Source organism: Archocentrus centrarchus, unplaced genomic scaffold (genome assembly GCF_007364275.1).
Source record: "Archocentrus centrarchus isolate MPI-CPG fArcCen1 unplaced genomic scaffold, fArcCen1 scaffold_93_ctg1, whole genome shotgun sequence".
Classification (NCBI taxonomy): domain Eukaryota; kingdom Metazoa; phylum Chordata; class Actinopteri; order Cichliformes; family Cichlidae; genus Archocentrus; species Archocentrus centrarchus.
Genome location: NW_022060302.1, coordinates 156,576 through 166,519, shown reverse-complemented (window position 1 = coordinate 166,519; position 9,944 = coordinate 156,576). Strand labels below are relative to the sequence as shown.

At 40.5% G+C, this 9,944-nt stretch overlaps 1 long non-coding RNA gene across 1 annotated transcript; it reads right to left on the bottom strand.

Moving 5' to 3' along the window:
* Positions 1-886: 886 nt before the first annotated feature.
* LOC115778010 (uncharacterized) lies at positions 887-4,741 on the bottom strand. Its single transcript, XR_004019738.1, has 4 exons — positions 4,121-4,741; positions 3,368-3,438; positions 2,688-2,748; positions 887-2,595 (listed from the first exon to the last, which is right to left on the bottom strand). It is a non-coding gene; the product is annotated as an uncharacterized LOC115778010 (long non-coding RNA).
* Between the last annotated feature and the right edge of the window lie 5,203 nt (positions 4,742-9,944).

Below are 9,944 nucleotides of genomic sequence, written 5' to 3'. Positions count from 1 at the left end.
CATGGGGTTTGGGTTGGGTGGAAAAATATATGTGATGGCATATTTTAATTTGTCCAAACTATTAAAGATAAGTTTGGTCAGTTAGAACATACAATTTAGTTCATCTGGTAATGGAGCAGTGCTTACTTAACAAGCTGAGTTAAATAAATGGGAGGTGAATGATTGCTTAAACTAAGTATCTTCAGTTACTGAAACTCTGTTATTAGTACATTCAACTTAGATCTTTCATTGCATTCCAAAAGGGCCTCAAGTACATTGAACATAGTCCACTGCACTTATTCAACTGTTTCATTACTTAAAAAGTTTAAGGCACCGAGTTACCTTGTTTTTTTAAGTAGATTCAGCTTATCTGTGTTTACAGTGGAAGACATCACACAAATTCCTTGAAAACATTCAGAGAACATGTCGTGCTGTTTGCTACTAATTTGCAACACAGAAGAATGATCATAATAAAAGGTAATAATAATTAATGTAACATTGTAAATGCTATGGGAAGGGGGATATTAAAGTCCACATTAATCACTGACTGAGCAGTGGAAAATAAATGAAGTACAGTACCTGTCAAATGTTTGGACACAAAGATAAATGTAAGTGGTGAGGTGGCCTATATGAAACATTAAAGGACCAAAAGATGACATGAATAGATGCATAAATAATTTTACAGTCGAAGTAAAATGTAATGCAGGGTCTCACTTCCACCTTGATTACATACATGAACAGGATGTGTGCAGGCACTATGTGAGTGATGTGGGAGTCAGGCCAGCTCGGTAACTCCATCTAGTTTAGTTTGGATCATATGAGTGTGATGGACAACTGTAAGATTCATTCTGTATTGCTGTTTGAAAATGTAAATGAAACTCCCACAAAGACAACCTGTTTATCTGGATCTATTTATTTAGATTTCTTGAACAGTGACGATGATACATTTGATACAAAAACACTGTAACTGTTAGTAGCTTCATACTGTTGGAAATGTAGTATTAAATACACAACTACACGTTTAACATTCAGAGGCTCTTCTAACAGCAGTGGTGCTGGATTACGGCCGACAGCCTGAAGTGGAACCAAGCCCACTGACGGCAAACAGGCCCAAACAGGAACCGAACGCAGCAGCTCAGCGGCCATGACAGCGACGTGACCAGGCCTCATAGAGTCATTCCAACTAAAACATCATTTGCATTCAGTAACTATGAAACCAAAAACCACAGTTCTCCCCAAAAGTGCCAAAAATTTATGTCAGTGGACAAACTCTAAGAGTCCGTTGACCTGGCAACGCCGGTCACATGACGTATCCAGACTGACAAATTGATGCACAAAGAAAGCTCACAAAAACAGTCCTTTCCTTACAATCCGTTCATACAGCTGAGTAATACATAAACTTGTTTTTATTTTCTGAATATCATCCAAAAGCTGAGGAGATGAGGCAGCCCACAGAGAGGAGGTCCTGAAGCTGACAGAGAACAACCTGCACTGAACACCATGAAAACCAAAAAGTTCAGGAAGCACAGGACTGACCCAGCCCCCCTCCACATCAACAGAGAGTGTGTGGAGAGGGTCCACACCTTCAGGTTTCTTAATTTTGAGGAAGGAAATGAACAGATACACAGCAGCCATGAAGCCATTTGAAAGCCTGACTTTAAACTACATCAATTTTAAACCTCATCAGGCACTTCCTGGGGTTAGAGGTTAATTGGCTACACTTAATTGCCCATAGGTGTGAATGAGAGTGTGAAAGGTTGTCTGTCTCTCTGTGTTGGCCCTGTGACAGGCTGGCGACCTGTACAGGTGTACCCTGCTTCTCACCCTATCACAGCTGGGATAGGCTCCAGCCCCCCCGCGACCCTGAACAGGATAAGCGGAAGTGAATGGATGGATGGATGGAACCTTATCAGGTGCAGATATTATAGACATAGTCGTTTTACAGAATAAAAATCATACAGAGAAAATGCTCCTCCTTCATCTGTACATATGTTGATGTGAAATACTTTATCTCCAAATATACAGACTGAAATACTTCACTATTATCAGTATGTGCAGAGTGTTGCTATTCTAACATTGTCTGAGAATAAAATGATTCCCTCCTATGTGCAGTTGTTACATTAACATATTTGGATGCTTCCTCTTACCCACATGGCTTGCTTCCACTTGCTGTAGAAAAAATGCATTTGTACTCTGTAGTTTGACAATCTAAATGAATTTCAAACTGTAATCCACCTACAAAATAACTTTTCTTAGAGAAACACACATCTGCATCCATTCACAGTGCAAATTACATTTTGCTGTAATATATTTGTGTGTGCTGTGAAGCAAACATTTTGTATTACAATCTAAGTTGTATTTGAACTCAGTATTAACATCCTTTTTCAGAAACTACGAAGAACAAAGTATCAACATTACATGTATGAACGTAAACTCCTGGCAGTACATTATCTTAAAGCACTTAAAAGTGCACTTTAAGGTGTGTGATTCTGGCAGTGAATGCACATGTTCTTTTTGAAACCACATGTGTGACCACAGCTGGCAGCACTGACGCCACTCACACCATTTCTTCATTGCATTCTTCTGCTTGTCGTTGAAATGAGCACGGCAGATCCACTAAAAAACACATAAAGTGGGGTTGTTGGATCAGGATACTGGATTTATTAAATATTAAAATGGACAACACACTACTTTCTTTGAAGACATACCATCTACAGCTGTCGGTCTCAGTTCTTGATTTTTCCACAGGCTCCTCAGTGCTGTGTGCACCTAAAGAAAATGTGACAGGTTAGCAGCAGTGTAACTGAAAGAAGCACAGATGCAAGTGTTAAGATGAATGTGGGACAATACATGCAGCTGTCAGAGTTATGAATTTACAAACAGCTGTTTCAAGTTATGAATTTATCAGAAAGTTAGAAATCTAAGACACAATGACCTCACTGTGTGCAGTGAGCTGATATCCACCCATTTATAGATCTATGTTCCACCACTTCTCTGGATCTGAGTCAGTGGGGCAAAGCTATCCAGACCTTGTTCTATCTCACTACATCTACCAGGACTTCCAAGGCAATACCAATGTCTTCCCAACCTCTGGTGTCTCCTGGGTCTGCCCTGGGGTCTAACTCTGGTGGGGAGCCCTAAACAACCCATCTGGCAGGCATTCACGAGATATCTTAGTCCTCAACCAGCTCAGCAGGCTACCTTTGATAGAACAGCAGCAGTTCTGCTCTGAGCTTCTCCTAAATAATTGTGCCCCTCATAGACAGCTGGATCCCACAAGGGAAGTTATTGTGTTACAGCAGCAAGAAGCCCAAACACTTTTGGAGAAAGCTCATTCCCACCAAATGTAAGGTAGTAATTAACAAATACTTTTTAATTGTACACATACAAGAAACACATTTCCACACATTGCCTCGAAGATTTCTTCCACAGTTAGTGTCTGATTTCCACTCTCAGTGCCTGATCCAAATGAAACACAAAATTACAATGTTATTTACTTTGTTTTGGAAGTCTCTAAGCATATTATATGAATCCATATGCATAAAACTGTCACACAGGCAGCTATACACATTCTGTATCATGTATAATTCAACTGACAAAAAGTTTGATTTGGGCAAAAAACAAACAAAAAAAAAAAATATATATATATATATAAATAAATAAACCAACTTAATTATCACTCACAATAATACACTGTCCCTGTGGATACAGTCCATGGTAAGTTTAGGTTTGTCTAGTCCTGTTGACAGCTTCAGCCCATGGGTTGTGCTAATAAATATCAGCAACGGTCCTAAACATGTGGCTATGTGAATTAATATAGTGACTGAGATGCTGCCAATAACAGGTGTAATGTGTTTGTTTCCCAAACCGAAGCTCATCTTTTCTGCTCCTATATAAGTGTTATATATGTAAGTGTTTAATTAAGAGCCAAAAACTAGCCACTTATTATGTCCTATAGTGTGGGCAGAGAATCTTTAATGAAGAATGATATATTTGTGTTCTAGCATTAAGGCTCTGACCCTGGGGGTGAGAACCACGTCAGCGACCCCAAAGTGTAGCACCCAGTTATACCTAAGAAATGTACCAATATTGAAATGTCACAGATGTAAAACATCAAAGCTTACTAAGTGTGCAGACATACCCTCTGGAGCATCACCACAACAGTACCAGATGTTTCAGCTGCCTCTTCAGCACAAAGTGTCCAAAAACTCAAGTGTTCAAGAATCTACAGTGAAGAAAAACACTGTCTGCAACAAAACCCAAAATATAGTGTCAGACCACATTATACCTGTACTATTTATAAAAAAGGACATTTTGTTTATATTATTAAAAAAAACACTGGGATTTAGGTAATAATTTGATCTGTTATTGTTGCATCTTTACCTTACAATATAAAGCACCTTCAGGTGAGTGTTGTGATTTTGTGCTACATAAATAACATTGAAACAGAATAGATTTTATTATTTTAGAATCCACTAAACAGGAGACAAAACTTCTAGCTACTAAAAACAGTTTAATTGTGACTGATAATGATAAGGATCATGTTCAGATGTCTTCTGTTTGCCAATTAGAGTTTCAATACAAAAAGATTTATTTTACAGTAATGTTTTGGAGAAGCTGAAAACAAACAGGTGCTGACGTGGGGTACATCCTGAACAGGCTGACAGAGCTGACCATCACTGCTTGGTTAATCAAAATAAATGTATTTTACATCTGAGATTGTATCCATTTCTGTCCAGTGACATATTAAATCCATCCATCCATCCATTTTCTTCTGCTTATCCAGGGCTGGGTCGCGGGGCAGCAGCCAAAGCCAGGCCTCGAGGTCCGGTGTGCTGCAGGTTTTAGATGCATCTCTGCTTCAACACACCTGAGTCAAAGATAGAAGTCATTAGCAGGACTCTGGAGAACTTGACTGCATACTGAGGAGGTCATTCAGCCATTTGATTCAGGTGTGTTGGATCAGGGACACATCTAAAACCTGCAGGACACCGGACCTCGAGGCCTGGAGTTGAAGAGCCCTGGCCTAAGCAGAGAAGCCAGGCTTCCCTCTCCCCAGCTCATCTGGAGGGACCCCAAGGCGTTCCCAGGGCAGCTGAGAGATATAATCTCTTCAGTGTGTCCTGGGTTTGCTTCAGGGCCTCCTCCCAGTAGGACATGCCCAGAACACCTCACCCAAGAGGTGTCCAGGAGGCATCCTAGTCAAATGACCGAACCACCTCAACTGACTCCTCTCAATGTGGAGGAGTAGTGGCTCTACTCTGAGCCCCTCCCAAATGGCTGCAGTCCCCACCCTATCTCTTAAGGAGAGGCCAGCCAATGAGAGGAAGCTCATTTATATATTAAAGCCATACATCTTTTTGGTTTTTGATTCCATATCTTTAAGTATTTCCAATTTCAAGTTCACTTTAGCTTTACTTATAGAGTATGACAAACTGCTGAGCTGCTTATCAGGCTACAGATAAACACAGTGTACTATAAATGCACAAGTTCAACATCTAGCCATACAGTACATGCTTAAAGGTACTCTATGGACAGATGAGGTTCATACATAGTCTATATATGAACCAAATACCTTGAAATGAAATCTGCTCTGCAGACTTTAAAATGGCTTCTAACTGTTTTCTTCCTTTTTCAGGGTCAGGCCATCAGGAAGCCCAACAGCATTTATGGTGATGCTATGATTTTGAAGAGACTGGTACGGTACCCTGCCAATACCACCAGCCTCATCTAAGATTAAATACAGACATTTATCAAATGTTACAAACATTCATAGCTCAGGACACACCAGACAATAATCAGACTACAGACCAGATGTTATCCATGACACTGTGACTGTTCACTGCATTTCAGAACAATATGTGCAAAGACACATGTTGAATAACAGTTATTGAATGAGTCTAAAATTGTTATAGTATTATAAATCATGCTTACTGTATTTTTTGTTGAATATTTTCATCACCTTCTTAGCAAAGGCATCAACTGGCTCTTTGAAAGCAGTCGAGGAGCTTCCTGGAAATCCACTGGAAAAACACTGTAAATGGGGCGTTAACTGTGCCATATGACAAGTTTGGGTTTATCAGTGTGAGTGTGTGCTGTTTCCACCCCAGCTTCTCCAGACTGGATACCTTTAACAGTGTTTAGGACAAAAAGGCATGTATAAATATTAAGCATTCATAAAAATATAACAGTTCAGACATTTTCATTAACACTCAAAGGTACCTGTACACACTGATACTAAGTACTGCAAAGAAAATGGGTGTAAACTTAAAACCAATTCCACAATGTCATTGATATAAAGATTTGTTTATGAAACTGTGCAGCTGTCAGTGATGGAGCAAAATTATCATTATTAACTGAATGTCTTATAATGTTCAGCACATGATCAGTACAGGAATCTATTTAAACATGACAACATTTTGAATGTTTAGTTACATTTTTCCATTAAATAATCGTGTCTCGTTCATGTGAGAATGGCTGAAAAGCATCTTTAATTATATGATACCAACAGTTCCCAGCATGGATGGCAAACCTCAAACTTGAGCTGCTTGAGGAGCTTTTTCACTTTAAGCTCCCTCATCTCAGAGCTAAGATGCTGTTTTTCCTTCAGCTTTAAGAGCCGCTGCCTCCTCATTGTTCTTCTCTGCTTCTCCTAATGAGGAACATTTTAGCTTAATATCTTTAAGTTTGCCCAAAAATGAAAGATAAATAAGAGTGTCTGAGTTTTCTTCTTTCATGTACAATACTGAGACCATTATTAGACAAAGCCACGTGGCTCACCCACAACCTGCACTCACTATTATAAACAATGATCTCATCACTGTGTTGCTCCATCAGTTTGAGAAATTACAAAGGGCTCAATGTACTTTACATCCATAACATATTAGATGTTTAGCCTAAATTGTTGTTATAAGCATTTCACAGAGCATCCCTTTGTGATGAAGAATAAAGAGCAGATAAAAATAATGACCAATATGAATAGTCATGGGATGACATGGAGATGTGCCCTGCAAAACTGAAAGCAACAAAGCTCATTCCAGGGTGCTTTTTTGGTTTGTACCATCTATGTCACCAGTTAGGCAAATTAGGCAGATAAGCGCCTCCCATAATTCCATAAGGTCTGAAATTGCTCTATTTTGCTCTTAATGAGAGCTTATTTTCTCAGTTATATTTATACAGCATTTACTATAAAACATATTTAGTTATAGTCAGATTCGTTTGATACAGATGGTGTAACAGATGGCTTGTAAAGTTAAGAGACTTAAAGCTTCAAGCTTCTGATTTGGAAGAAAGCCAACATGACGCTTCCCAGTGCTCTGACCTTTGGAAGGAAAAGAAAAGGTCAAAGGTGGAGCCTGAATAGGATTCATTTGCATATTTGCTGCTGTTTGAATCCATAGCTGAGATTGTTGTTTGTAAATGAAGCCAAACATTTGTCTCCTCCTGGTGTCGCTGGGATAACTGTACATGTACTCTGATCTGTGAGTGAGTGCAGCACAGCACACAGCAGCAGAGACTGGATACAAGGAGAAGAGCACAAAGGACACACAAACACTGGGAGACATGCTGTTCATTTGATGACTTTATTAGAGATTTCCATCATGGAGTCATTGTGGGAACGAACTGCAGGGAAAAGAGCAAAGATCCAGAAATCCAATCCAGAGTTTCTCTGTGACAAACACAAACATGTTAAAGACACAAATAGACATTAATAGTCTTTAGTGACTGTTCATCCACATCAGTGTTTGTGTTGAAGACATCAGTGTTGGTCTCAGTGTGGTTAACAGCAGTCAGCAGTCCAATTAGAAAAAGCTCATTTCAAACACTTCATGCAGTTCATCTTCTCACCAGCAGAGGGCCACAAATCACCATCAATGAAGACTTCAAGGAGATGTTAGTGACATCAGAGCTGCACATCAACATCTGATCAATATGGAAGTTCATGTTTCTGTCATTGGATCAGTTCAAAAGCACAAAGCATGCAAATGTGCTCTTATTGTGAAAAGGTGCTCCTGCTGACAGCTTCCTTCCTGTCCTGCTTCCATCACAGCTTCCAAAAATGAGTCCAACAGTAAGAGCATGTGGAGAGGTTGGAAAAATGGCATTAAGAAAGAGAAATCAAAGATTTGGATGGATTTGAATGAGCTCAGACTTGTTGAAAATGCAGAGGAGCTGGTTGTGAAGTGAGCTTCAGAGAAACACAACATCCTGATATTCACTGTGAAGCTTTGAGTGGAAAAAGACAGAAAAACAACATGTGGATCCTGGAATAATGGCAGCTTCCATCTTTAAAGGACTGAAGAGGAAGAAGTTTACAAGGAATCATTGAGAACAGTTTCAAACATCAACTGATTGAATCCATGAATGTGAAAACGTGTTTGTGAGTGAAAGAGACAGACATGTACAGACTGAACTATCTGTTCAACAGTCAGAGTGTTTCTCTAACAGGAGGACGCTCTTTACACTCAGCTCAGCACACACACACTGAGGAACCAGACAAGAACATAAACCCAGGATAAAGAGGTTCAGTGAATGTGGTGTTGAAGGTGTGGAGGTGGATCAGAGTGTCAGAGGAGACTCTGTAGAAGGACAGAGTGCCAGCAGGACAGTCCACATACACTGCTACTCTGTTAGAGCCAGAGGAGGAGGAGGAGGAGGAGGAGGAGGAGGAGGAGGAGGAGGAGGAGGAGGAGGAGATGGATGTTTCTCTGTTATTGTGAATGACAGACTGAGGACGACCATCATAGCAGCTCAGACTCCAGGACTGATCATTGTGTCCAAACCAACAGTCTTCACTGCCTCCTTTCCTTCTGATTCTTCTGTAACTCACTGATATAAAAACGTCTCCTCTCCACTCGACCTCCCAGTAACAGCGACCAGTCAGACCATTTCTACACAGCAGCTGATTCCAATAATCAAACCTGTCTGGATGATCAGGATATGACTGAACCTCCTTCACACGTGTCACCTTCCTGTTGTTGTCAGACAGTTGTAGCTTTGTGTTCACTGTGTTTGTGTCGATTGTGAGTTGACAGGAATCTGATGGAGAGAACAAACACAATCCAGCTGCAGTTATTGATCCATCATCTGTTCATTGATTGACACTTTGATGATGACTCCTGACATCAGAGATGTGAATGAGTGATGTGACAGTTTGAAGATGGTTGAATGTGTGCTGCTTTGTTTTCATCAATCACATTAAAAACACACTTACACTTCCTCAGACCTGGGCTCAGCCATCGCACTCCAGCAGGCTCCGCCCTGAAAGGAGGAGGGGGGTCAGAGGTTATTTCCTGTCTTCCTCTGAGCGTCTGCATCTCTGTTTTCTACATGTTTTTGTTCTGGCTCGGCCGCACGGCTAATTTCCCTTTAGGGCCGATGAAAGTGAAGCTGCGAGCACCACGAGGGATGACCGCATCATTGAACTGTTCTCAGATCAGCATCAAAACCCTGCAGCTGCAGGTCTGACCCGGCTACAGGCAGAGGCAGTGATGGCCAGTGGGAGCCTGTTTGAACCCTTTGGAGTTCATTCTTTGAAGCTTTCAGTCTGGATGTTGTTGATGAGAAAGAAAGCATTCAAATGCAGCACTGGTCTCATCAAACTTCTTCTCCATCATTAAGTAGAGGAAAAGAAGTGACAGAGTCACAGCTGTGCTTCAGAGGCACACACACACTTGAAGATGTCTGACCTTTGAATATGACAAGTATAGGAAAATGATCCACGGATCAAGGAGATCAGATCCTGTGGATTAGTCTGCAGCACCATCAGATTGTTTTCCTGTTTTTGTCTCAAAGTGTCCTTTATACAGTCAGAAAGGCACAAAAGTCAAGAGGATTTAACCCAACAGCTGAAATGATGTTAGAACAGAGGATGTCCACGTGTTGGGCTCTTTGTCTTTCAGCAGTGCTTCACAGGATCTTCCAGTTACACATTGTTTTCACACTGGAACAACATTTGAATCTTC